The sequence below is a fragment of the Vulpes lagopus genome, chromosome 12 (assembly GCF_018345385.1).
Source record: "Vulpes lagopus strain Blue_001 chromosome 12, ASM1834538v1, whole genome shotgun sequence".
In the NCBI taxonomy this organism is placed as follows: Eukaryota; Metazoa; Chordata; class Mammalia; order Carnivora; family Canidae; genus Vulpes; species Vulpes lagopus.
Window position 1 is genome coordinate 53,005,904 of NC_054835.1, and position 24,546 is coordinate 53,030,449.

At 46.2% G+C, this 24,546-nt stretch overlaps 1 protein-coding gene and 1 long non-coding RNA gene across 3 annotated transcripts in view; both read right to left on the reverse strand.

The window, feature by feature from the left end:
• SLC39A11 (solute carrier family 39 member 11) overlaps window positions 1-24,546 on the reverse strand; it is a 328,137-nt gene that overhangs the window by 163,022 nt on the left and 140,569 nt on the right. The window lies entirely within an intron of this gene.
• Window positions 448-2,899, reverse strand: LOC121472920. Its single transcript, XR_005983031.1, has 2 exons — window positions 2,866-2,899; window positions 448-578 (listed from the first exon to the last, which is right to left on the reverse strand). It is a non-coding gene; the product is annotated as an uncharacterized LOC121472920 (long non-coding RNA).

Consider the following 24,546-nt stretch of genomic DNA (forward strand, 5'->3'; position numbering starts at 1 on the left):
GCAGTCCTCCCCCTGGTGCGCACCTTTTGCATAATCCCTGGGACTGTGAACACAATGGATCTCAGTCCTGTGATTACAAAAAATGGACCTTAAAATAGGGAAGATCAGCTAGGTAGCCTGCTCATCACATGAGCTCTTTAAAAGAGAGAGTTTCCTCCAGCTCGTTCCAAAAGAGGAGGCCAGCGATTTCTCTGGGGACAGGCTCAGAAATGTGCACGTGAAGTGGGCATCCCCAAGTAAATGAGTCCCGGCGTTGCCCTCCCCAAGTGGCAGCAGAGAAAGGAACAAGGAAGCACCACCCAGCATTTGCTCTGGCGTTTGTCAAGATGCCTGTTTGAAAGGATCTGGGAAGCATCAGGTTTTTATAGGAGAGAAATAATAACTTTTCCTCCACGCTCCTAGGTTCTGTAGCTGGGGCCTAGAGCTTAAAAACAGACAAAAGGCATATTGACAAGAGAAAAACAGACTTTATTAACATGTGCAGCACATACATATGTAAGTGAAGCTCGGTGATGAGTAACTCAAAGAGGTGATTAGAACTTGGGGCTTATGGAGCATCGTAACAAAGAGGAACAGATCTGCAGAAAAATGACAAGACAAAGGAAAGCGCAATTTGCATTTAAGGGTGACAGACAGATGGTGGGGGGGCGCCTGGGTGGCTCAGTTGGTTAAGCGTCTGCCTCTGACTTGGGTCATTGATCTCAGGTCCCGGGATTAACCCCTGAGTCGGGCTTGTCAGGCTTCTTGGCCAGCGGGGAGTCTGCTTCTCTCTCTCTCTCTCTCTCTGCCCCTCCCCACTGCTCCTTTCTTTCTCTCTCTCTCTTAAATAAATAAAAGCTTAAAAAAAAAAAAATGCAAGCCTGGGATTCCCTCCTCAGAGAATCTGGTACTGTCAGCCAGTGACAGGTTCATTTTTTTGAAGCGCATTTTTAAAAACTGATTTTAACACAAAAAGAGTGGAGACAAGAAAAGAAAATGGTGTGTAATCCCACTGCCCAGATAATCCCTGATGACATTTAAAAGCATGAAAGTAACACAGATGCGTGGTTAGAAATGCAAACAGGAAGGGTTGAGATGAAAACCAGGAGCCTCCCTCCCCCGCCCCAAATGTCTCTTTCCAAGGTAAGCAGCCATCACAGATTCTAATGTATTCTTCCAGAAAAAAATACCACATTAATACCGGGACATAATATGTCCTTTCCAACAGTTCCTTTTTTTTTTTTTTTTCACTCAAAAGGAATAATATTGTTTCCAGTTTTGTAGTTTGCTTTTCTTTGTTTATGATACCCTATAGATTTTTCTATATCTGCATTTTAAAAACCTACCCTGTTCATGTAAATTGGTTAATAATCTATTTTTTTAAAGATTTTATTTATTTATTCATGAGAGACACAGAGAGAGAGAGAGAGAGAGAGGCAGAGACACAGGCAGAGGGAGACGCAGGCTCCATGCAGGGAGCCTGACGTGGGACTTGATCCTGGGACCCCGGGGTCACACCCCAGGCTAAAGGCGCTGAGCCACCCGGGCTGCCCTGTAAATTGGTTTAAAGCAGAGAAGCGATCACATTTTTGAATCAGGGTTTATGATGATTCTGATGGGGCAGTCGGGGGTAGGTGGGGGGAGGCGGTCGGTCAGCAGTCCACACTGAGAAATCGGGCCCGGGAAGACAGGTGTGTTCGTGTGAAACTCTCCGGTTGTGGTGTCCGTCCCTGCAGAGGCCTTGGAGATGCCCCCCACCCCGCCTCGGCAAGCAGGACCTCGGAATACCTCTGAACACCCTGCATTTACACGATGCCCGTGTGCATCCTGTCACAGGGCAACTGGGTAAATACTCCCAACCAGACTTGGTTTATCCACCTGCAAGGGTCTCAGGATAATTGCCTGAGGGCCAGGCAGCACCCGGCAGGAAATTATTCTTGGCTTTACCTCTGAAAATGGTGTGCCCGTTGGGGTGGGGGTGGGGGGGTTGAGTGATTCACTCATCTGCAAAGCCCCATGGGTAGATCTCCAACTCAACACTCACCCGGTTTCAACCTTGGCTCCAGGCCAAAGCAAAGGGAGCGGGTGAGAGATTGGTCCCACGTGGCTTCAGATGCTCTCCAGATGCACAGGGACCCCTCTCCCCCTACTCCTTTGGCTGCACTCTCCTGCAGATTTTTGGCTGACCGTTAAGTGGCTCCAAAGATAATGCCGCCAAGAGGCCTGAAGCATCGTCCTCCAGCCTCCCTTGTCTTTTTTTTTTTTTTCTCCCTTGTCTTTTAATTAGAAAAGTTTTGCCTGCTAATGAGCCTATGCTGTCCATCACCTAATTATCTCTGAAAATCCTCAGCGACCCCCCTTCCCTGGCTGCAGCCATGGCGCCTGTCCCTGGGAGATCTGCAGGGGGACAGGACCAGTGATGCCTGAGGATGGTGCTTTTGCTCCTGTCCCAGTGCCTGGGAAGGCAGGTGGTCCCACCCAGGAGACAGAATCCTGAGGGGGAAGGGAGCTGGCAGCCGAGATCCCCATCCCACCTGCATCCTCTGGGGGTGCCTTCACCCCACGCAGGAGAGCCTGAGGTAGGCGTGCTCTACTCTCCCCGCCAGAGATGGTCAAGGGCACCAGGCAGGGACAACTCACCCACTCTGCCAGAGTCTCAGCCTCAACTGTTCTATTGAACGGTGGACACAATGACCCAGGAGCCGTGGGGGAGCCCTTAACTGGCTAGGGCACAGCTGAGAAAGCAGGCTTGCAGGGTGAAGAACGCAGATGGAAAGCAGAAAGGACAGACCTTGGCAGGGAAGCAGGGAGGAATGAATAGACATGTGCCATCGGCTTCCCACTTCCTAATTCCAGTGTCCCCAGAGGCCCGGCTGATCCCCTCACCCTGGATTCTGTGTCCTTAAAATGCACTCTCTCCTCTTCCTCTAGCTCGTCTGAAGTGGGCTTCCCTCCCCTTCGCCACAAGCTCCTTCCTGGATCAAGACAAAACCGCAGTTATGATAAAGTCTTGACAGCTGTTGGCCGAAAAAGAGAACAGTAGGTTGGAAATAACCACTGAAATGTTTGCCCAGGGAAAGCAAGCCTCTGGGATCAGAGAGCACGGACGAATTTTGCTCCAAAGCAAAGAGACGAGTCCAGAGTTCACTCTGCATTCTCTGCTGCATGCAAGGCCTCATGCAACCTCTCCTCACTGTCTCCCACCCCAGACCCAAGCAGTTCCCTCTTGCAATGGTGGGAAAGCTACTGCCCCCCCTCCCTGCCCCCAGCAAGGCTGGATACTCAGCAGATGACAGCTCAGCACCCATTTGCAAGGCTGTCCCAGGGATGCTGAGCAAAGCTCAGGCACCCGGAGAAAGGGGGGATACCCCGCTCATGGTAATTCAAGGTCCTATAAATTTTGCAGGTGCAGGGGTTGATAGAGGAGCCAAAAGTTACCAGTCCAGAGAGAAAGTTTACTTTCACCTGCAAAACTTCTGTATTCTGGACAGCTCCACCCCACCCCTTCCCCAGGAGAAAGAGCCCAACCAGGGTCTCCCGCCAAATATAGACAAAGCAAGGAGGACACAGATTGCAGAGTTTGAGGCTCCGTCACTTCTAGTTCTTTTCCCTGAAAACATGGCCTAATCATTTTATACCTCCAATAAAGCTGAGGAATGTTATAGTGGCTACACATTGAGTACACGGCGGGGAGGGGAAGAAAGGGAATCTCATGACCAAAAAAAAAAAAAAAAAAAAAAAACCCAGGCGGGCAAATATATCTCAAGCAGGATTGGAGATAAACACAGAGAGCAAATGACCATGGAGAGAGGAAAGGAAGAGACAGAGGCTATTTTGAGATGGAAAAGCTGCTCCAAGGAGAGTGGATGCCGAGCTAACATTTCGAGGGTGGGGGGTAAGTCGCAGGGAATGTAATTAAGTGAACTGTATATATTCTTTTAAATCCTGTTCGCATTAATGCTGTAAATATTCTACTGAATTCATCATTATTGAATTTGCCAGCAAAGCTGTAGGGCAAAACTCCAGCCCAGAGTTTAATTACACCCAGGCAGAGTAGAGCATTTTTCATGTCCCTGAGAGCTGCCAGACGAGAAAGATGTAGTTTTATTAACGGCCCACCTTTCTGGACATAGCCACCACCACCCCCAGGACTCCACAGGGGGGCAGAGGGATCCTGGAAACCACCCCCACCGCCACCACCCCGAGGCTTTCCACCATATGCCAGTGAACTTGCAAAGCGAGCTGGAGACTGATGGGAAAGCTATTCAAATCCAGTGATGGCAAATGCTCTCCGATCCATTCTTCCTTCTTTTGCTCATTTTCCACCAGAGTGTGCATGCACACGTGCACACACACACACACACACACACATGCACACACGCACCCTCACCGCCAGGCATGTATCTATTGTCCTGCATTCACGCAGTTCTTAATGATTACCCAGTTTGTGCATGTCCATTAATTCATGATCATCCTGCAGTCAAGGCTCCCGCCCTAACTCCTGTCCTTCCTTTTCCTTGGAGCACTTTCAAGGCTTCCTTTATATTAGTGCCTCCTCCTGTGCGGGTCAAAGTTAAACTTGGAATTGTTGCTTTTTTTTCTCTTTATACATCATCTCATGCTGTCATGGCCTCAAACATCCAGATCTCTGGGTGGAAATAAAGGTTGGATTAAGACGGTCGAGAAAGGAATAAATGAAGAGCAGCTGTGGAACATTCACGGAGGGGTGGGGGCAGCAGCCTTGTGCTTCCTCTCAGGGGGCTGACGACCCCCGACCCCAAAACCAAAGTCAAGCAGAGAAGAGCCAAGAGAGCTTATTAAGTTCCAAACGTTTGACTGCATTTGTTAGAATATAGTGCCAGTGGGGCTGTAATCACAGAAACTTAGAGCCTACAGGGATCTTTTTAATTTCCCTGTACCCACAGACAGGAAATAAGCCCCTGGATGCCCCCACTGGGCCCCCAGTACATTCCAGGTCTTCAGTAATGAGGTGAGCTAAGACAAAACAAGGCATGTGAGTTAATGCTCCATCTGGTTTAGGAAAAAAAAAAAAAAAACTAATTAAGCACCATCTTAAGATTGAAGCATCCCCATCTCAATAAGGAAGCCTCCCCACCATAATAAGGAAGCCTCCCCATCCCAATAAGGAAGCATCCCCATCCCAGTAAGGAAGCCTCACCATCCCAGTAAGGAAGCATTCCCATCCCAGTAAGGAAGCCTCCCCACCACAGTAAGGAAGCCTCCCCACCATAAGAAGGAAGCCTCCCCACCACAGTAAGGAAGCCTCCCCACCATAAGAAGGAAGCCTCCCCACCACAGTAAGGAAGCCTCCCCATCCCAGTAAGGAAGCCTCCCCACCATATTAAGGAAGCCTCCCCATCCCAGTAAGGAGCTTCCCCATCCCAGTAAGGAAGCCTACCCATCCTAGTAAGGAAGCCTCCCCATCTCAGTAAGGGAACATCCCCATCCCACTAAGGAAGCCTCCCCATCCCAGTAAGGAAGCCTCCCCATCTCGGTAAGGAAGCATCCCCATCCCAGTAAGGAAGCCTCCCCACCATAAGAAGGAAGCCTCCCCACCATAAGAAGGAAGCCTCCCCACCACAATAAGGAAGCATCCCCACCACAGTAAGGAAGCCTCCCCATCCCAGTAAGGAAGCATTTCCATCCCAGTAAGAAAGCCTCCCCATCCCAGTAAGGAAGCCTTTCAATCATAAAATTGAAAGACTGAAAAGCATCGAAAGATGGATTGAAAAGCAACCCCAACTCAGTAAAGAAGAGCAGTAACAGGTCTTTCAAAGACAACTGTATTCATCTGAGAAAGTCATGCCAGTCTTGAGTTTCTACTGAGAAAAAAAGCTGGTGCCAGGTGAGAGGAGTGCTTTTGAAGGAAAATGCTAGAAAAGGCTTCAAGACCATCAGCTGCACCTTTCAAATCGAAGCACCTCGCTCTGGTCCTCTCATCTGGGCCTGCTTCCATCCCCCCCTTACCACGTCCAGCACCGCTTCGTGACCACCTTTCCCACTGGGTCTTTGAATGGAAGCCCATGAGCCAAAATTATGGGTGGCTTTACACTCGGGCCCGTTTCTCCGATTCTTTTGATGGGTAGGCAATTAGACCCTCTGATGCAATTATTTTCACTCTTGCTCATGTCACATTGAAATGGGGAAAAAGAGGTCCAAAAACCTTTCCTTTGTGATATGCTCATGATGCCCAATTGAAATGCATCAATTATTTCCCCCCACTTATTCACGAGAGATAATTGGAATGGAAAAATATCTGCAGCTAGGCAAGAGGGGAAAAATTGCAGGTAATTTTCCGTGACAGGGCTTGTTCTAGCCCCTGGACTCAGATGCCCCTATTGGGAGCCTGTCAGACGCACTTGATGGAGTCATGATGGATCGGGACCGAGCCCTGAGACAAGCGTGCTTTATTCTGGCTTCGTGGCGGGCTCGTGTATTCATGCCAAGGACCAGTGACTGAACCATCTTCATTTTGAAAGTGGCACAAGGGGATCCCTCCCCTCCAGAACCAGGGCCCCTCTGTGGCAACAAATGGTAGTCTTAGAGACACATTCACTCCATCACGCCTCTGCTGCCAGCTTCTGCCCCTACTGTGGAAAGTGTTCTTGACACTCACTTCTCTCAGAAATTTTAGGAAAATGACAGCCAGTTAGTATATTTTCTTTGCATATTTCAGAAATATACACACACTCCCCAGCCCCAGGGGTTTTCTTGCTATTTGAACATGCCAAAATTGCTCCTACCTCAGGGCCTTTGCTTCTGCTTTGCCCTCTCGATCTGGTATTCTCTTCCTCCAGACATCTCTATGGCTTGTCTCCTTACCTCCCACTGGCCCTTATCCACAGACCACCTTTGTGGTGAACAATCTCAATATCCATTTAAAACATCAGCACTCCCAGCATCCTCTTTCTTACTTTCTTTTTCTCTAAACGGCACTCATGCTATGGAGTTCCTACATGATGTACCTTTTTACTTCATCACATACGTGCCCCCCACCCAGCCCCATTGCAAAGACAAGCTCTAGGAGGGTGTGGGGGGTTGTCAATTTGTTTAGTGCTATATCCCCAATATTTGACACAGAGACGCTCAGTGAATAATTACTGAATAAATCAAAGAATGAATGGATATTAAAACAAAGGGAGAAATCTTCAAAATAATAATAATGGAAATAAATTCAACTTTCTTCGGGTAATTGTCAGGAGAAGTAAGCTCCAAAGTGCAACGTCATGCTTTGCAACTAGTGGACAGAAGACAGTCTGGCCCTCCAGCCTGGGTCTGTAGGTATTCTTCAGGACTCAGTAGAGAGTTGTCTATGAAACATTTCATACGCATCTGATACGTAGGTTGTCAAATGTGACTCGCTGCTCATAAGCCAGGAGTAAAGCAAGTATGACAAACAACTGCCTGGCCATTTATCTGAGGTTCTTCTCCCAGAGTATTCAGTAGAAAAGGGGAAGAGAACAGGAACTTAACGGCCACGAACAGCTGGCAAGCACGGACAGGAGGCAGGTGCTTGCCCTCCATACCGATGAACCCAACCACATTTTCCAAACAATTGAGATGGTAGGACGGTGACTTTCTGCTGAAGGCCTGCACTGGGGGCACAGCCAGAAGTTGATGACGTTCACCACAGAGAGCCCTGGGGAGAAGGAAATTGGGGCTCTAGCCAATGAACAGAGGCAGAGGAGCTGGATTCTGGGTGGGACGCTGTTTCCAGGAGTCCTCTACGGGAGAATCCAGCTGGAATCACAGAGCATCAGAAACTGCCCCCCAGACCAAGTGGCAGGTCTCAATCATAGCAATGGCTCAGGCAGAGGATGAGTTTCTCTTATCTCCTCATCCCTGTCTATCAGCCCCCGCCCCACACCCTGACCCACTGGAGGGTGGTATAGAGCTGGAGATACCAAGGCAGTATCCTCTTCTTCATGGAGTTTACAAATGAGGAAGGAACATGGTGTCGCAGGGAGGAAATGAGCAAAGAGGAGGGAAGAGGAGGGGTTGGGGACTCCCGTTCCGCTCTTAGACCAGGGGTGTCCTAGTTTAGGCTGGAGGCATTCTGAATGCACTGGTGCATGCCAAGAACACCCATTCCTAAGTATAGAACCTGATGAGCTCTCAGAGCCACCCTGAGATTTCTGTCAGCCTGCATATGCTCCATTCCCTGTAATCTCCAAGCATGGGTGGAATGTGGGCTGAGAGGAAGCTAGCAGTAGTTTCAAGCCCTCCTAAGTAAGCAATGGCCCTGCTGACCTGGAGGAGGCACACGCTGTCTGCAGTTTGCCAAAGACATCTGGACCCCTTAGCATGGTCTTGCTAAAAAGCCACAGATTCAACCTGTTACTCACCCCACGTTTAGGTGGGTTAGTAGATCTTTGACAAAGGTGTTTAAGCAATTCAATGAGGAAAGGCAAAACTGGATTTCAATATTTAAAAAGATAGAAAGAAGGAAGCAAACAAGCAAGCAAACCTGAAATCTTGACCTCTACCTCACACCACAAACAAAAATTAAAAATGTCTTATGGACACGAATGTATAAGGCTAAAACTATAAAGCAACTAGAAAAGAATATAGGACAATCTCTCCATAACCTGAAGGTTGGCCAAGAGAGGACGCAAAAGGCACAGAGACTAAAGGAACAATTTGATACATAAAACCTTATCAAAATTAAAAATGTTTTCTCCTCAAGAGGTGCCATTAAAAAAACTGAAAAAGCAAGTCATAGATGGGTTAAAAAAATATTCACAATCCATATATCTAACAAAGGACTTGTATCTAGAATATATCAAGAATGTTCACAACCCAGTAAGAAAAAGACAAAGAGCCCAATAAAATAAAATGGGACAAGACTTGAACAGACACATCACCAGAATAGATATACAAATAGCCAATAAGAACACAGCAATGTGCTCAACATTTCAGTTATCAGAGAAATAAAAACAGAACTCCCCCATACCATTTCATACACACTAGAATACAGAATGGCTAAAACTAACAAGACCGACAACACCAAATGTTGGCAAGGACGTGAGACAACTGGATCTCTCATATACCTCGGGTAGGTGTGTCAAATGGTACAACTATTTTCAAAAACCATTTGGCAGTTTCTTATACAGTATGAGTAACATACATGTATCCTATGATCCAGCAATTCCCACTCCTACTTTCCAAAAACAAGTGAAAATAGAAGTAAAAATATATATGCAAATAGCTCTCACACTATTCTTACCTTTATAGGTTTTTTAATGAATGAGGAGCATCTTTTAGTCAAAAAAATATTTATCTGAGGCTTAGCAACTCTTTTAGCTGTACTTTCTTTCACTTCAGCTAAATTCAAATATAATCAAATTCAATAGTTACTGTAAAATGGCATGTGTTCCCCTTTCTATGTTAATTAAATTCCTTCCATCCATCCAACCTTTTATCTATAAATATGCAGAGACAGATGTCTAGAATTATGTTTACAAAATGTTTATATTGCTTATTCCTGGGAGGTGAGACTTGGGGAGATTTCTTGACTTTTTCTCTGGACTCTTTATATTGCTTAAATGTCTACAAAGAGCTATGCATCATATTTGCAAAAATAATTAAGTCTTAATGAAAAAAATAATAAAGTAGATCTCCTTCTGGTCCTGATCTTAGTTCCATGTTTATTTCCATCACGCTGGCCCTCAAAAGTGATAGCTATTTCCATGCATTTATTTAATATCTGTTTCCACCACTGGTTTGCAGGACCTGACGGCAGGGCCAGGAATGGCAACTGGCCTGTAGTGGGCATACACACAATCCATAGAGGACCAAGCTAATTAGCTTCTCTGCTTACATATTTCCTAGAGTTAAAGAAGTCACCAAGATTGACCTCTTCTTATTATGTTTTTTTAGAAATATAAAATGACAGAATTTCTCTGAGTTCAGAGACTGAACTTTTAGAAACCCACGGGGCTTCATTTGTGGTTTTTTTTCTCCAGGAGAACTTGTAGGTAGCAAAGCTGTCACCTACTAATGCTTTCATATTCCTGGGGGAATGGGACAGATTTTTAACTCCACGAGCTGCTTGTTCCAACAGCTTCACGTAGATAAATGAGAGAATGACTTGTAGCTCTTGATTTTTTCCTTTTTTTTTTTTAAATCTTTTATTTATTTATGATAGTCACAGAGAGAGAGAGGCAGAGACATAGGCAGAGGGAGAAGCAGGCTCCGTGCACCGGGAGCCCGACGTGGGATTCGATCCCAGGTCTCCAGGATCACGCCCTGGGCCAAAGGCAGGTGCTAAACCGCTGCGCCACCCAGGGATCCCTCTTGATTTTTTCCTAAAAGCAGTTCGTAAATAGTGTGTGTGTGCTGGGGAGGCAGGAGGTGGCGGGGGTGGCCACCATGCTGGTTCTATTGTTTGACCACAGAAATCCTCCTTCAAAGTCCATGGAAATATGGCCCATCTGAGAGCTGTAGACCCAGACAGAGCAGCAGTGGTGCTTCAAGGTAACACAAGGGTAAGGGGTCTCTCTTGTTCTCCCTGTTTTAGCGATTCCCGTTCCTTTCTTGCTTCTAAACCTTTCTGCAACCCTTAGTTCTGCATTTCTCCTCTGGAAACAGGCTTCAAGTAATTCCTATTCCTCTTTAATAATGAATTTGTTCTAAATGTTCTGAGCGTCTTAAGTGGTCTGTACTGTTGCTCCTTAAATTTCAATTAGGAAGATAAATTGAAGATGCTAAATGCCAACATCTAAGTGGCTCTTTCATCTATCATAGAGAGCACGATGGTCCTGGGATTTAAAAAAAAAAAATCCCCATTCCATTTATCAAGAGTATTCTGCTTTGGTTTTGGGGTCTGTCAGAAGTATTTGCTATCTCAATCTTTGGAGCCCTGGAGCTGATTCACATTTCAGTATGTTCCTATCTCCCAAGTGGAGTCTTGAAAAGATCAGGATTAGCTTTTCCTGACAACAACCTAAGAAATTTGAGAGGGGAGGCCAGTGCCTGCCTGACAAATGGGAACTCTAAAAAAAAAAGAAAGAAAAAAAAACCCTCGAGAGGTAGTGTCATTAGTTCTGTGTTTATACATTTGGCTCTACCCCCAGGGCAACAAGGCCCCTGGATGTCATTGTCTCAAAGAGCAAGTATCAGTGCATGTCAGCTCACATCAACTGGGTCCCAGAGAGATGTTAGCTTTCATCTTTCCCAGATGGCCCCCACATCTTGTCCCTAAAAAGCTGGCCATCCTCTTAGAAAAAATGTACATATACACAAACATTTCTTGCAAATCCAAATGGCTATTATTTAATCCTAGATTATCATCTCTTGTTCAAGGGGTCAAAGATGGCAGAGAAGCACTATAATGCTGTGTGAAGGGGGTCCTGGGCCAGCAAGACACCATCCTTATCCCACATCCTAGAGCTAGTGCTCAGCTGAATCTGAAAATCAACGGACTAGAAAATCAATACCAAATTTTGAGCAAAGGTAAGTTGCCTTCACACCGTACTTACAGTTTCTCCTTAGACTTGAAATTTAAATGCAAAGATAAGTTAACCCACACACAAAAAGTTTACAGTTTTTAGTATGGATGCTTAAGATTTTCAACATGTGCTATTATGTAGGTCTAAAGCAGGAATGCAAGTAAGTAGAATAAATGATGCGGAAGGGCAAAACAGAACATTTGAAAGGGTACATTTGTAGAAAGAGAACTTAAAAATATTTTCGAGACATGGTGGCATCAATCTGTGGATAGTCTGAATCTCTGCCAGTAAAAATAAAAAAAAAAATCCCCATGTTCTATCATTTTTTGAAAACATCCCATTTCATTGCAACTTGGTGCCCCTGGACACCTGTGAGACTGCCTGCTTCCACTCAGGAAAATGTCTTGGAAGTGTTTCTTTAAACCCTTGTTTAAACATGGAGCAAAATATTCTGCGCTGAACCAGCATAGTGGCCAAATTCAACACCAAAATGCACAACCTCTTTCAAAACAATAAACAAATCTTGACCACAACCAAAACATCACCTCATTCTGCTGTAGAGTTGAAGAAGGGCCTTGAGAGACAGGACATAGAATCCAACACACTGAATCCCCTCTGGGACAGACTGTCCAAGGAGAGACACACCACCTGTGGGAATCAGCTGCTCTGAACAACTCTGAGAAGCCGTGGTCGGGCTGACCAGCCCGTCTCAAACAGGCCACGGACGCATGGAACCGATGCAACGCCGCCCGAGTGAGAATCTAGATAGATGCTCTCCCGAACTGCAGAAAATCACTGTCAGGCACAAACTCCTAAGCTATCTCCTCAGTAGACTTATTGACTTATCCTGGTGGTGTTTTATGATTTATCAGGTCATCTAAGAGTGTCATGCACACTTAGGAGGCTTTGCCTACATTCGCTGATTCTCTGACAGGCTAGGTCTCCACTAGGAAGAAAATATGGTCTTGGTGTACCTCATCCCTGAGGCTCCTGCATTCCAGCCTCTGTCAAAAAGGCATGTTGGAGGTGGAGGGATGAACAGAAACCAAGCTGCTACCTTTAAAAGACCCAGCGTCTAGCACATGTGATGGAAGGGAAGAGCAGCGTACAGTTTTCATACGAAATGGTAAAACTGGTGTTAGGTTTGCCAAGGCACTAGTGTAGCAAAGGGAAGTCATGCTTGATCCTGCCTGGAAAGTCAAAGAAGTCTTAAGATTGGAAAAGATTCCTGAACCATCTTGAGGCAGAGAGGGTTCTCTAGACAGAGGGAACATTTCTTTAGGCAAAGAAATATAGAAAAATGAAGTACTCTTTTTTGGGAGACAGAACATGAAGACTCCTAACTCTGGGAAATGAACTAGGGGTGGTGGAAGGGGAGGAGGGCGGGGGGTGGGGGTGAATGGGTGACGGGCACTGAGGGGGGCACTTGACAGGATGAGCACTGGGTGTTATTCTGTATGTTGGTAAATTGAACACCAATAAAAAATAAATTTATTATAAAAAAAAAAGAAAAATGAAGTACTCTTTTTAGAAGAGAAGTAGCCCCGTGTGGCTGGACTGTAGGCTGCATAAGGGGGGAAATGAGAGATGATTCTACAAACACAGATAATAAAAGCTTTTATGTCAAGTTCAGGATCTGGGGACTTTATCCTGATCCTGTTGGAAATGGTAAGCTTCTAAATAGAAAAGTCATTGCATCGATTCGGCCTTTTTACAAAGTTCACTTCCTAGCAGTATGATGATGGATTAGGGATCAAATACGCGTTGGTCCTGAAATCGAGTGGTCCATCCCGTGGAGGTTTCAAACATGAGCAGAATAAAGGCAAGAGGCTATTTCCATACCTATATTCACTAAGGATCAGTATGCCTGAGAGATGTTCATTAAGAACGTATGTGACATCCTTTCCCTGCTTTTAAAATGGAAAAGATGACATCTGTCTCAATTTCAAACCTGGGGGATCCCTGGGTGGTGCAGCGGTTTAGCGCCTGCCTTTGGCTCAGGGCGCGATCCTGGAGACCCGAGATCGAATCCCACATCGGGCTCCCGGTGCATGAAGCCTGCTTCTCCCTCTGCCTGTGTCTCTGCCTCTCTCTCTCTCTCTCTCTCTCTCTCCTCTGTGACTATCATAAATAAAAAATAAAAAAAATTTTCAAACCTGGTATTTGAACACGAAACGTACATTCACATACATTTCACATAATGAGAATGCCAGGAAGTATTCTTGTGACTATAATTAAAGTAATTCTGGCACATTAATTAAAATCATAGGGCTCCCTGACCAAGGATATTAATATAATCTCATCTTTGCCAATATGCGTTCCATTGAACCAAAGTCCTGCGGGATTTACAAAAACAGATGAGAAAAACTGATTTTCATAGTCAAATCAACATAAGCAATATGTTTCGAAGGTCCTGTTTATGGCAAAGAGAATAATAGGCACGGGGTGGACTCTCTCACCTGAAACCACCAAAATAAAACAAAACAGACAAAAATAAATGCAACCAGCATTTTCAAGTGGGTGACAGATAATAAAAGACGGTGACTTCCGAGGGAGGGAAACGAAGTGAGCCCTGTGACCTCCCCAGCTGAACACCTTGACAGTTCCCGGGATACAGGGCGAGGAGAGGGGCCTCGGGTGGTGCCTGGAAGATTCCCTGAGTTGAGGAGAACACTGACGCCACAGAAGCCCAAGGGAAGATGCTCAACATCGTTAGTCACCAGGGAAACGGAAATTAAAACCAGGACACACCTAGTGAGCCAAAGTTATAAAGACCGAACATCCTAAGTGCTGGGGAGGATGTGGAGAAACTAGAATGCTCGCTCGCTGCGGACTGTGGTATAAGATGGCAGGACCGCTTCGGGAAGGCAGCCTGGCAGATTGGTAAAAAGTTAGACGTACCCCATCTATGAGGCCCAGCCCTTCCACTCCCAGGTCTGCATCCAAAAGAAATGAAAGCATATGTCCGGGAAACAGCTTGCTCACGAACGTTCACTGCACCTTTGTTTGGAAGAGCCCCAAACTGGAAACGACCTACACGCCTGTCAGTAAGTGAATGGACCAACCTGTCTAATGTAGCCACACAATGACATTCAAATCAGAAACAAGAAGGGGCAATTGGGCAGCCCCGGTGGTGCAGCGGTTTGGTGCCGCCTGCAGCCTGGGGTGTGATCCTGGAGACCCGGGATCGAGTCCCACATCGGGCTCCCTGCATGGAGCCTGCTTCTCCCTCTGTCTGTGTCTCTGCCTCTCTCTCTCTGTGTCTATGAATAAATAAATAAAATCTTAAAAAAAAAAAAAAAAGAAGGGGCGACACTTGGGTGGCTCAATCAGTTACGCTTCTGCCTTCAGCTGAGGCCGTGATCCCAGAGTCCTGGGATCAAGCCCCATGTTGGGCTCTCTGCTCAGTGGGTGCCTGAGTCCTCCTCTCCTTCTCCCCACTTCTCCCTCTACTTGTACTCTCTTTTTTTTTTTTTTTTAATTTTATTTATTTATGATAGTCACACAGCGAGAGAGAGAGGGGCAGAGACACAGGCAGAGGGAGAAGCAGGCTCCCGACGTGGGATTCGATCCCGGGTCTCCAGGATCGCGCCCTGGGCCAAAGGCAGGCGCCAAACCGCTGCGCCACCCAGGGATCCCTGTACTCTCTTTCTCTCTCTCAAATAAATAAGATCATTTTAAAAAGAGAGAGAGAGAGAGAGAGAGAGAGAAAGAAAAGAAACAAGAAGGAACTATCTGGATTGTGGTGGTGGCTTCACAGGTGTGCACATATGTCAAATCCATCACATCGTGCCCTTGAGGTGTGTACTGTTCCATCGTGTGTCCAGTGGACGTCAGTAAAGCTGTTGAAGGCATCTAGAAACCTCTGGGTTAAATCATGTCGAGTGGGTTTCTTCGCTGTAGGATTTCCAGAGGCCCTAAGTGGGCATGATTATTCTACCAAAAGAGAATATAATCTATGTCATTTCCCAAACTAATTCTGCCACAGAATCACAGAATCTTTTTTTCTCCTTGTATTCTTTCATTTATTTATTTTTTTTAAAGATTTTATTTATTAAAAAAATTTAAAAAGATTTTATTTATTAATGAAAGACACACAGAGAGAGAGAGAGAGAGAGAGAGGCAGAGACACAGGCAGAGGGAGAAGCAGGCTCCATGCAGGGAACCTGACGTGGGACTCGATCCCGGGACTCCAGGATCATGCCCTGGGCCGAAGGCAGCGCTAAACCGCTCAGCCACCCGGGCTGCCCTCTCCTTGTATTCTTTTAATGAGTATCTCACGGAGCTGGCATTCCACGGACCACTTTGGGGAGATATGACAAAAATCTGTTGTTGATTCAGAAAATTTGTAAGTGGGGAATGGCAATAAGATGCCTTCGGTATTGTCTTCACAACGAGAGAGGCCCCTAATCTCCTAACACCTGCTCTGGTACATGTGAAAACATCCCAGGTGCCCAAATAAACGTGTGTGCACTTTGCCACCCAGGCTGCAGAACTGGCTTCTCTCCTGCAACCTCGGATCATGCTTACCTTTTCCCCCCCTAGTTCCTACTAAATAAGAAGCTGTTGGCTAGGATGTAGTAGTCTGTTTTATTTCTCCACCCCCCAGACATCGGGTCAAGGGGGTCGCTACGGTCAATAATAATAACAATAATAAATTTTCTGAGCACCTCAGGGTATACAGTCTAAGGAAGTGATCAAAACAGCTGCTGTTTCAACTCCTTTAAGAGACACACTACCTATACCCACAAGTCAAGAGACAGGAAGAAAGGAGAAGCCCAGAAAACCCAAGTGCTGTGATCAGAAAGACATTTCTGAACTCTGAGGATGACATAACACGTCGCTCATTTTACTGCTCTGCTCATATTTTCTTTGACTGCTCCGGGCCTGACTCGGGAGTCGCAGCTCTATGTGGATGTGTTTTTAAGCTGGCCTGCTCTGCTGTTTCATTTATTCAAGTCACTTACCTGCAATCATTTAATCTAGTTGTCTGAGTTTGATCTGGAGCTGTCACCACTGGCAGGAAATAATGTCTGACTTCAGCAGGATTGGGTCGACCGCTTTTCCTAATGAAAGACCTTCACAGGCTGCTTGAGGCAGAAGGATTGAAGCGGAATTACTCACTTAAGGATAAAGGGCTCATCACGGAGGATCCGTCTCTGTGCCACGCGTCACTTGGGCAGACTGGATCCACGGAAGCAGGGGTGTATGTGAGTAAACACCGCACAAAACGCGGGCAAGGGCTGTGTTCTACGTGGAGCGCTCCTCTAGTAACTACGGACTCCTGCGTCCGCTATTAACGGGTGCATACTTGAGTCTGCATGGGCTCGCAGGCCTGGATGGTATCACAGCTGTCTGTGCCAGCTCTGTTCGCTCGATACTGCATCCTCTTCGAATCTTCTATAAAGCCACAGAGAGCTGTTGCCATGAATCTGGATGAAAATCAGAGATAACCCAGAATGGCAGCTTCTTGACGACTGAGCCAGTTGAGGCATGTGCTTCCCAGGTGATGTTTGAATGGTGCAAAGCTGATGCTTGGGCATTGTTAAAATGGGAGTTTTTCAAAATTTCATGAATGTGGGAGCCAGTTAGTTACAAGGTAGGCATTTCAGGTTCAAGTCTCTGTTTTCCTGGACCATGGGGCTGATCCAGGGTGAGGGAGGACCATTGTTCCTGAGGTTTGGCTGGGAAATGATCACCATCTGCAAGTTGTAAAGGGAGAAATGGACAACAGAAATGTGCCCTGACCTCGCCTAAAGGACCTTGTCCAGCGGAGAGCCATGAAGATGGCTATTGTACATGCCCCCATCCCTCCTTATTTGGGAGGGAAGGAAATTCTATCACAGCTCAAAGACTGAACTGTGACCTCCAGTCTGGGCCCAGGCAGGGACTGGTCTTTGAGCTGACTCTGTCCAGGTTATGGAGAACCTGTTATAACCGGACCCCAGTGCCCTGAGCCGGCTGGCGGCCCCCACGGTCTGGCTGTACAAAGCAGCACGTCACTGCCGGTGGCCCAGTGAGGCACCAGTCCCTGTCCTGTTGGACGGTTACTGAGACACTTGCAGGAACAGAGAATTACTTTCAATTGTGTCTCAGACAGTAAATCCTCGGAGCATTATTTCCAGCCACCCTGTTCTGCATCTACTGAAGGACGAGGCTGTGCTCAGAAGCCTTTTGTTTTAAAGCTAGCCTCATGCACAAAGCTGCAGCAAGCCCCGCTACCTGGAAGCGGATAATCCACTCTCAGTTCTGTTCAGTGTTAAATGTGAAGAGACAGACACTCCATTAATTTGCCTGTGCAACCTTTTGCTTTAGATTTGTCAAGTAGCCTTCTGGGCTAAAAGATCACATTCAGTATCTTAATGATCACCACCACCCCCCACCACCCCACCCATTACGGGGCAGATATGTAAGCAGGAAAGTTCTGGGGTCCCTCTGAAACAGTGAGTTTTCATAAAAAGGGAAACTGGAGGGGCACTTGGGTGGCTCAGTGGTTGAGTATCTGCCTTCAGCTCAGGTCATGACCCTGGAGTCCTGGGATCAAGTCCTGCATCAGGCTCCATGCAGGGAGCCTGCTTCTCCCTCTGCCAATGTCTCTGCCTCCATCTGTGCGTCAGTCATGAATAAATAAATAAAATCCCTAAAAGCAACAACAACAAAAAAGGAAAACCCAGGGCAAACAGAAATATACAAAATACAAAGTCGATGAAGAAGAGGCATTCTGTATTCTTGAGCAGAAAGGTTGTAAGCCGCTAAGCTACTAATTCTTTTCAAATTAATAGCTTTAATATAATTCCAGTCAAAATAACAATAAAATGTTTTTAACTGGAGAGAGATTCTAGAGCACAGCTGCAAAGAGAAAATTGTCACTAGTAGGACTCATCACTAAATACATGATTTTTTTTTTTTAAAAAAAGTAATCATTAAAACATCTTTCTTGCTTATAGAAGGAGACTTTTTCCAGGTTTGTCATCACCTTAAAAAGCCTAGGACAGAAGTACTATAGCACGTAAATGATTTTCTGTGTGTGTTTCAAGAGTGCCTTCGAAACACAGCAATTCTTATCCAGTTGTCTCAAGGACGCCTGATGATACTTGTAAGTTATTGAAATAGATTTCCTGGGGGCTAGCTCCAGATTGCAAAATCAACTTCTAAGTTTTACCTATACTTTGAGACCCCCAATTCTTTAGCTCCTCCTCCCTCACCACCTTCAGCTCAAACAGCTTGCCGTGGACCCCAACATACCCACGCTTCCTGCATACTCAAATTTCCCATTTATTCAGCTTGAGCCCTGGGTCCGTCCGTGCAGCTATGAACCTCTTTCAAAGCCAGCATCAACTGTGCTAGTACCTTTTATGCTCCTCTCCTGCTGTTGACTAAGAAGTCACCTCTTGCAATCACTTAGTTCCCGCCTAGACCCTTCCTCCATTCTCTAAAGATAGAAGAACCATATTCAACCCATAATTAACGATGCCAGCATTCCTGGTTCATGTAGATAAACCATCCAACACCTTGGCTTCAGTCTCCTATTTGGTACTTCCGTCCTCACCTCCAATGAACTTGTCCTACACACTGTTTTAGCCAACTAACCCCAAGGGTAGTACTGAAAAAGGAACTACCTCCAAAATGTCAAGTTGAGGCATCCCAGGTGGCCAACCACTTGTGTTCTGTATTTCCAGCTCTATTCTTTTGAACCCTCCATCCAAGAATTCTTTGGTTCCCACTGGCATCTCTCCTCTATTGGTCCAACCACCTTTTTGCTTCCAACGCTCACCTTGTGTCTTCACCTCCCTCCTCATCCAGCAGTAGTCCTGTATCGCAACCACCCTCTGGCACACACCTACACACATGCCTCAGTGACGTCAACCTTCCACCTTCTCTGCACCTGTTCCCCAAGAGCTGAAGGTGGCTGGAGAAAAACATAACAGCATGCTGCCCGGTCTGGTTTGAAATCTCTTTGGGCTGCCTGGAATTTCTCCCACAGCCCCCTTGAGAAGACATGCTACCACTTCCAAAGTGGACAGACTGCATACCTTCTTTCTCTTCGGTCCTCCAATCTTCCTTCCTCCCAGTTGACATTCTTTATATTTCTGACTTCCCTGAGAAATGGGAAGAAATATTCCTCAGCTTGTCACTACCAAGTGCACCCGTGTTCAGGTGTCCACACCATCTGCTCTGCCTTCTGTCCTGGGAAACGGCCAGCCCATCCTCACTCCTATCCCATCCCCTCTCACCTAGCCAGCCACATTGCTCCATTCATTCCCCCACGTCATCAATTTCTCCCTCTCTACTGGATTATTTCTATGAGCATACACCTTCCATAATATGTCCCTCTTAAAAATAAATCCTGCCAAAGATGTCACAGCCACTCACACACCGCTCTATCCCTCTGTCCACTCCCCTTTTATATAACAAAAACTCCTTAGCAGAACCTTCTATATTCTGTCTTCACTTGCCAATCTCTCCTTCTCTCTTTGACCTTCTCCAACCAGCCCTTCATCTCCACCATTCCATTGAGACTGCTCTTGTCAGGGTCACCACTGGTCTCTTTTTGGCCCAACCCAATGGTGGTGGCCCAGACTAGATCTTGCTTATCCTCTCAGCATTTCACATGGTCCACAGTCCCTCCTTTCTGAACACTCTTCACTGGGCTTCCAGGACAGGACCCCTCCTGGCATTACTATGCCCTCCCTGGTTGCTCTTCATCAGTCTCCTCTGCTGGACTCTTCTCAACTTGGTGACTTCTGAATAGAGGTCTCTGGTTCTCAGTCTCCAGCCTTCCCTCCCTCCCACCTACCCCCACTCCTGAGGTGATCTCAGCCAACCCCACAGCTTTAATCATTCCCAAATTTACATCTCCGGCCCAGACATCTCTATGAACTAACAAGTCATGGCTCCCTCTGCTGTTCAATAGTGCTATGTGGGTGTGTTAAGAGTCATCTCAGATACAAAACTCCCAATTCCTCTCACCCCAAACTTGTTCTTCTCCAGCCATTCACCCAGTCACTCAATCCAAAAAGCCTAGGAGTCTTCCCTGGTCCTTCTCCTTCCCTCACGGCCTCACCCGTCAGCAAATCCCATCAGTTCAACATTCAACTCCATTACTATTTCTTGGGTCTGAGTGACTCTCTCTCTCCACTACAAACATACTCTCCCAACTGGTAACCTGTTTTCCACCTTTGCCCTCTAGTTCCCACATGGCCACGACATCAGTACTGTATAACTTGAGTCAGCTCATGTGACGCCTCTGATTGAAACCTCCCGATGCCTTCCTATCACGCTCTGAATGAAATCTGAGGGCCCCAGTGGTCCGAGGCCTGTCCACCATGCTGGCTGCCTCTTCTCTGTGTTCCCCTCAATCACACTGGTGTCCTGGCTGCCCCTCAAAGACATCATGCACTTCCCAGCTCCAGGACCTCTCACTGATGCTTTCTTTAAGGAGGATGCTCCCACTCACCAGAATATCCTCTCCAAAGACATTCTAATAGTACCTTCTTCCCAAAAGCTATAGAGGCCTTCCCTAACTGCCTTACCTAAAAAACAACCGAGTCACACTTCCATCCTACTATTCTGCTTTATTCCTCCACCCCCACCATAGAACTAGAGAAAATCACCTACCCCATCATCCCCCACTAGATATAAGTCCTTTCTCTTTTTTCAGTATACTGATGTAGCCCCAAAGCTTAGGACAGCATCAAACAGATGCTCACTGAGTAGATGAATCAATCAATCCATCCATCCATCCATCCATCCATCCACCCATCCATCCATCCACTAAAGTTAGGGGTTGTATCCCTTATGAAGTGTGCTAGCTCTTGTGTCTGCATCAGAAGGGGGACTCTGCAAAAGAGCAGAGGAAGCACATCAAAAACTCTCATTTTCAAATCCAGAGCCTCCAACCCGCAAAAGGAAACCTCCATGGAGGCTATGTGCGTCTCTCTGGAGGGCTCTGTCTTCCTGCTCTTTCTTCTGCACCATCTTCCCTGTGCTTGTGTAAGCAGTAGGTGGCTCAGAGCAGCAGGGAAATGTCAGCGTGCAGAGCCAGGAGCAGTTCCCACTGCCGTCAACAGCTCCCATCCCGTCTCCATGACGAGAACGGTTGCTGTTGCATCTATAATTTTCTGTTTAGGTAACATCTTATTTGCATGCCGAAACCATGTCCTTTTTCCTATTACTGATGTAAAAGATTGCTTCTTTCTAATTATGTTGCAGGCACTCAGGGAATTCAAAGAGCAGAAAATATGTCAGGAACAATTTACAAATTGTGGCTATTTGTGTACATGCTTGCCTGGACGGCAGCAAATATAGAAAGGGGGAGGGAAAAAAAACCTCATTAAAAATACCAACTCTCCTCAGCAGATCTCTGCTCCCATTTGTTCTTTCAGTCCTCACTCGGTACAAACCTAAACCCTAAATAGGAATACACTTGTGAAAAGAATGATTTCCCCCACCTCTTGCCTGTTGCCGGTGGGAACTCAGAAATGAAACTTCCCCTAATGGCTCTCGTCCTGTCTTGGAAACCGTATTTCTCTTGCATTCAAATCATGGCTTCTAAAAATATGTGGTTTTGGTTGGTTTTTTTTTTTTTTTTTTTTTTTTTGCTTTTGTGAAGGACTGGAAAATTCTTGCTAGAATCATACAAGTCAGGACTGAATCATTATTCTATGGACATCAACATGAGGATGTGCGTGGGATGGGGGACTTTTACACTCCTCTCCAGATTCTGAGACTAAAACTCTTTTTTATTCTACATTTTGGGCTCCATTAAATTACAAGGGACTCGAAGGTCTAAAATATGCTTTCCTTTCCTTTGGTATCTTACCGCACTGCTAGGAGAAGGGCAATACAGACCTCTGACTTGCTAACTTTCAACCCAGGCACTTTCACAGATGTGAACAAAGCCACCTAATACAACCCAAACACATCAGTCTTACATTGCCAACAGATAGGGTCAGTGCTTGCTTGTTGACTTGGATTTAGGAACAAGAGGTCTTTCAAAAGGTCTTCTCAAACCTCCGCTGGCCCAAACAGTGAAGCTGCTAAACATCTTACCAGGCATGATCTTTTCAGAGTCCCATGCTACAATATCACTTTGCCCACCTAATCAGCTCTAAGCTTGTTTTACCCAAGGTAAGCGTTGGGGAGTAACCAGGTACAGTCACTGAGGTATAGGCGCCATTGACCTCAAATACAGTCAAGAGGAGGCCCAACAAACAAAATTCCAATAAACAAAATATTTAAATAAATGAATATCTCCCAGATCTGCACTAACTCTGAATATAGGGCCAGTCTCCATTTTCCCGACAAAAAGGAAGCAACCGGCCAACTGAACATAACAGCTTTTGAAATTGCAGGTGTGGATGGGATAGTCACATGTCTACTGGTACTATTGAATCCATTAACTTAGTCTTCATGTGTGTGTTTTTTTTTAAATCATATACAATAATATATTAACTTAAAGATGCTGCCTTTGCTCATTCTCACATTTCATCTGTGGGTCTTTTGACACCAGTGTTGCTGCATTCCCAAGACAGGCTTCTTGAGTCATCAAACAATTTCAACAACAGTTGAAAAAGTACTTTTTTTACTTTCATCTAAGTGATTTAAAAGTTCGGCTCTTTCATAATCCACATATGATGCTGTCACTACTAATTTTATCCTGAGCTACAAGGACCCACTTGCACAGCACGGCACCAGGACAGTTCTACTATGTTCTGATTCAACCTAGAGGAGTGCATTTCATCTGCACCAGGTAACTGCAGGTTGTATCCTTGGGTGACAGTAGAGAGCAACAGACTCTGACCCAATGAAGGGCTGAAAGCAGGTAAATGCACAGACTCAAGTGGGTGAGAAGTGAGGTGAGACCGGAAGCAGGGAGGTGCATAAAGAGGCTGTTGGAGTGGTCCACATAAGCTATAATGAGGGATTCAACCTAGACCAGTTGGAGTAGGGATTCAAGAAATCTTTATGAAGCACAATCAGCAGGGCATGGTGATTAAGTGGTTTTGCGGGATTAGAAAAAAGGAGGAGAGATCAATGATGTTGAGGTTTCTTGCCTGAGAGGCTGAGTAGGTCTGGCTCCATCACGTTCTTCCCAATGTGAGGAATGAAGGAGGCAGAGAAGGCTAAGGTTAGGGAAAAGGGAGGTCGGGTATTCTGTTTTAGGCCCGATCCTTTTAAGTGGCTGTTGGACAAGCAAGTAAGATAATCACTGGGAGGGGACATTTGATTCTTGCATCTGTGAAACCAAGCCTGACTTGGTGATCCAGTTCTACATAGAACCTCGAGCCTGGATGAGGGCCCCCAGAGTGAATGTGAGCAAAAGGAAAAGAAGCTGTTGAGGAAAGACAAGAAGGGGCAACCCTAATCTTGTTGACAGACACCTATAGGGAGGGCCAAGAACCAGGAAGTATTCCACAAGCAAGGAGAAGAACGTTTTGAGAAGAAGCAGAGGCTCACCATTGCAGAGGTACTGGGATGTCAGTCCAGTGACACAATTTCCCAGTGGATTTGATATTTAGGATTCGCTTGTCAGGAGGTGACTGGAGGCAAAGAAAAGAAAACAGTGCATGTGAACGTCTCCTTTCAGAAGTTTCGCTGGAAAGAGGAGACAAGAAAGTGGGTGATGGCTAGATGCAGGGAGCAGGGTGGAGGGAAGACCTTTCTGGTCAAGATAAAATGACACAAGAGTGTGTGTGGGCTGATGGAAAGAGCCAGGAGAGGAGGGGAAACAGAGGACAGGAGGTAGTTGATGAGAGGAGGAGGGAGGGGAAGAAGACAGGGCCAAAAGAACAAAGAATTGACCCGGAGTTGGGGGAGCAGAACACCCCATCTTCTGGGAGTGATATAAAGGGGCCAGGTAGCAAACAGGTAAGTTTGGAGTGTGAGTGCAGCAGGAAGAGGAGGGTACCCTTGCCTGACTGCCTATTACAAAGCTGTTGGCTGAAGAATCAGGGGGATGAAGGTTGAGAAAGGACTTTGTGGGGTCTGGTGGATCTTTAGATGATCACCAAATGCATGACAGAAAGAGCTGGCCAAGCCTGGAGGGCCAGTCTGGGTGGGCGAGCTAGAATCTCGAAATGCACTTATGCCCGTG